Source organism: Macrotis lagotis, chromosome X (assembly GCF_037893015.1).
Source record: "Macrotis lagotis isolate mMagLag1 chromosome X, bilby.v1.9.chrom.fasta, whole genome shotgun sequence".
Taxonomy (NCBI): Eukaryota; Metazoa; Chordata; class Mammalia; order Peramelemorphia; family Peramelidae; genus Macrotis; species Macrotis lagotis.
The window spans coordinates 143,804,104-143,808,620 of NC_133666.1; the positions used below are offsets into that span (position 1 = coordinate 143,804,104).

General features: G+C 46.5%; 1 pseudogene; it reads right to left on the reverse strand.

The window, feature by feature from the left end:
* Positions 1-1,858: 1,858 nt before the first annotated feature.
* LOC141498850 (post-GPI attachment to proteins factor 6 pseudogene) lies at positions 1,859-4,130 on the reverse strand (annotated as a pseudogene).
* Positions 4,131-4,517: the final 387 nt, after the last annotated feature.

A 4,517-nucleotide genomic window follows, 5' to 3' on the forward strand; every position in this document is an offset into this window, starting at 1 on the left:
AATTGCTTTTGCATATCCTTTGACCATTTGTCAATTGGGGAATGGATTGTTTTTTTGAAAATTTGACTCAGTTCTCTGTATATTTTAGAAATGAGTCCTTTGTTGGAAATGCTAGTTGTAAAAATTGTCTGGGTGGTCACTTTTGACACTGGGTTGGTCAAAATTATTTCTCTAAAGCAAGTGTCTGAGAATGTCACTCATCTGCTCAATGATCTTTGTATTACTTCCAGGATCAAGTAGGAAATTCATTGTTTGGCATTTAATATTCTTCTTTTTTTCTTTTTTAAACATTTTATTTGTTTTCCAATTATATACAATAGTAAATTATACCCATCATTTTTTTCAAGGCTCTGAATTCTACAATTTTTCCCCCCTCCTCCCTTCCCTCCCCAGCCCCAAAGGCTGTCTGACAGTCTCTATATTGTTTCCATGCCATACATTGATGTAAATTGAATGTTATAAGTTGTAAACATAACCCCCCCCCCAAGAAGATGGGAAACATTAAGAATAGAGAGAGAGAAAAAAAAAATTGTACTTCGATCTGTGTTCAGATTCCAATGGCTCTGTCTCTGGGGTGAGTTCCTTTCTTTATCTTTAAGTCCACCAGAGAAGTGTTTCTATATTTTCCCCACAGTTGCTATTACTAGCTGTACCTCCACTCTATTCCTCGCCACTCTCATTTATTCTATTCTTTCTCTCCTTTCATCCTGGCCCTGTCCAAAAGCATGTTGCATCTGAGTACCCTCTCCCTTGATCTTCCCTCTCTTCTGTCACCAATTCCCCCTTTACCTCCCCCCATTTCCCCTCATCCTGTCCCTTTTCTCCCATCCTTCTCCAGGGCAAGACAGATTTCCTCACCCTATTAAGTGTGCATGCCATTTCCTTCCTGAGCCATTCCCAAGGAGAATGAAGGCTCACTCATTCCCCCTTGCCTTCCCCACTCCCCTCCATTGAAAAAGCTTTTTTTTTGACTCTTATGTGAAATCTCTCAGCTTCTTCTTCATCTCCTTTTCCTTCCTTCCTGTACTTTCCCCCATTGCCCATTGACTCCATCCCTTTACCACATCATACCATTATATTCCACTCCTTCCTATGTCCTATCTATATATGCTCCTTCTAACTGCTCTTATACATGAGAAAGTTCATATGAGTTATCAATATATTCTTCCCATGCAGGAATACAAACAGTTCATCATCAAGTTCCTCATAGTTAGTCCCTCTCTTCCACTCCCTTTATGATTCACCAGAGTCCTGTACTTAGAGATCAAACTTTCTGTTCAGCTCTGGTCCTCTCGTTAGGAAAGTTTGAAAGTCCTCTGATTCATTGAAAATCCATCTTTTCCCCTGAAAGAGGATGTTCAGTTTTTCTGGGTAATTGATTCTCAGTTGTAAACCAAGATCTTTTGCCTTCTGGAATATCATATTCCAATCCCTACGAGCCCTTAATGTAGATGCTGCCAGATCCTGTGTAATCCTGACTATGGAGCCTCAGTAGATGAATTGTCTGTTTCTGGCAGCTTTTAGAATTTTCTCTTTGATTTGGGAGTTTGGGAATTTGGCTATAATATTCCTAGAAGTTTTTCTTTTAGGATCCCTTTCAGGGGGTGACCGGTGAATTGTCTCAATTTCTATTTTACCCTCAGCTTCTAGGATCTCAGGGCAATTTTGCTGTATTATTTCTTTTTTTTTTTTTTGCTCAAAACAATTTTATTCAGACAGAAATCAAATAGGAATCATATCCCCTTTATTCTTGAAGAGGGAAAATGGGAGTGTGGGGCAATTTGGAAGGCAGGAGGAGTCAGCCTATCATTGACAGTCCCTGCTGCAGAAGAACAGCTGGGCCACTGGCCAGGTAACTTCATGTCACTGCATAGAGTTCCTCCTGGGTGTTTTTACAGAGCTAGTAGTGGCAGATGAGTTTCTGTGACCAGGCCCAGGGTTCTGTGTTCTTGTCACGAGGGGGTAGAAGGAAAGTCACACTACTGGCCATTAGCACATGCCATATGCTGTGTGTATAGAAGTAGTTGTCACTGGTCCCCATGAAGGTGTAGATGGCAATGGCCACAAACACCAGAGAGATTCCAGGGAGGAGGTAGAAGGCCCATCTCTTCCATGATGTGGGATAACAATGTCATCGATGAATACATCTGTATACCCACATGCTGATCATCATAATGAGGGCACAGAGGCAGGAGCCCATCATGTTCCAGATGCCCCTTCCATCCAGTTGCAAGGACATTGCAATGCTTAGGGTCCCCAGGATAAAGAGCACATATTTCACTAAAATATTTAGTCGAGCCATGCAGAGGATTGTAACCCAGATTGACACCACAGAGCCCAGAAAGTCACAGTACTGGAGTGTGTCATAGTCCATGATGCAGAGCACTGCCACCCCAGGCTGGTCACATGCATGATAGAACGTAGAGAAAACCATGGTATAGGTGTAGACAGATGCTTCCACCAGGTAATGGCGGTAGACAGCGATGGTGATGGGGAGCAAGAACATGAGGATGCTGAGTGTCAGCAGCAGGGTGGCCAGGTTCTGCTGCACCACCATTTGGGCCTTGGTATCATCAGTACAGCTCCAGCCCTGCCAGCCAGCTTTGCAAGTACAGCTGGCATAAAGGTATCCATGTCTTCGGAGCAGTCTACACTGACCATAGGAGCCACAGTCATTGAAGCAGCGGGACAAGGACAGAAAAGTCTCCACATTGGCTTGAACCTGCTGACACTCACTCAGATTCTTGGGGCAGATGAGTTGTAAGGAGAGGTACCAACTGCCAGTCTCTGGATAGGGGACAGAAAGCATGGCCTCATGAGAAGAGTCAGATAGGTACAAAGAGTATCCTTCAAAAAAGGCTGTAGTGCAGTTTTGAGAGCTACTGAGGCTGAGGACAGGCGAGGTGGCACTCAAACAACCAATCACTGAAATGTTGTTACTGCCCAGAGTCGTATTGAGCTTCAGGTTGATGATGAAGGTGCTGCCACTATCCATGCCTGTGTTGAGATTGATCAGGAGCAGGTTGGGCAGACTGGACCATACAAGAATCCCAGAACCATTCAGGGGCCAGAAGCGCACGGAAACCACATCTAGCTTCTCCCGAATAACCGGGTAGTTGAGGAGGCAGAAACCACTCAGAGATGAGGCATTTCGGAAGTCCCCACCAGGGGAAAAGGGGCTGCTGCCCACACCCATCCTCTTGTCAAGGTGCCAAGGGCTTTGCCCCTTGGACAGAGAGGCTGCTGATACATTGAGACTCTGGTTCAGGTTGATGTAGGAGATGACCAAGGGTCCCAGACTCCCTGGCTGGCACACTGTGAAGGAGGCAACAGCATCGAAGGCCACACTGACGTTGGGTTCGGCCCTGCCCTCAGCTGTCAGCTGTAGCCAAGTGTTCCAGGTGGGGTGCAGGGAGGAGCAGGTGGCAGGGCTCCTGCTGATCTGGACAGCTGAAGACCTTCTGAAAGGATTGGGGCAGAGTGTTGGGCCCAACAAGGAGGCTCACGGGGAAGACCTGGCTCCCATTAGACACACAGCTCCTCAGGTCTAGTTGGAGGTCTGAGGTGTACTTTGGGATGAAGACCTTGAAATGCCTCAACTGGGAGCCAGAAAGGGTCTGTGAGAGCAGCCTGTCATCATTAGTCAGTCGCAGCAACAGCATATCTGGTTGGAAGATGTAGGTACAGGGGGTGGCTATGCCCTTCACTTCTATTTTCTGGGGCTAGCGAGGCAAGTGGGCTGCAATGAACCAGTCACCAGATGCAGGGTTAGAGACATTGATGATAGTGTTGTTGTGTATTAGCTTTATAGAAAATGGGGGTCGGACTGTGGTGTTGTCTGGGAACTTGGTTTCCAAAGGGTTGATGACTGGAGGAGCACCATAACGGAAGTGGACAGTGATCTCCACATCTGTGCACTCAGAACCTGGGCCTTTGAATGCCTGTAGCAGCCAACGGAGCAGCACCGTGTCAGAAGTCACCTGGAAGTGGTAGAGCTTGGCACTGCCATACCAGCTGTAGAAGGCCAACTTCTGGGGGCTCTGGATTAAAGTACTCATATGAATATTGCAGGTTGGGCTGAGGAGGAGCAGCCACGCCAACGGCCCCGCCACCGCTGTGGTCCAGCCCATGGCTCGGCCGTGCTGGGCCCCGCTCTATCCGGCCTGCGGCCCCAGCCCCTGGCCACCCGCGCCCTGGCCGCCTGCACTGCCGCTGTCTCTGCTTCTGCCCGGGGTGCCCATCGCCATGGCCACTCCGAGCTGCCGCCGCTGTATTATTTTTTGAAAAATGAAGTTTTTTCCTGGTTGTGGCTTTCAGATAGTCCAATAATTTTCAAATTATTTCTTCTGGATATGTTTTCAAGGTCAGTTGTTTTTTCAATGAGATATTTCACATTTTCTTCCAATTTTTGGCTTTTTTTGAAAGAGTTTTATTTCTTCCTGATTTCTTGCAAAGTCATCAGCTTCCTTTAGTTTCATTTTGCATTTGAAAGAGTTACTTTCTTCAGAGAGCTTTTT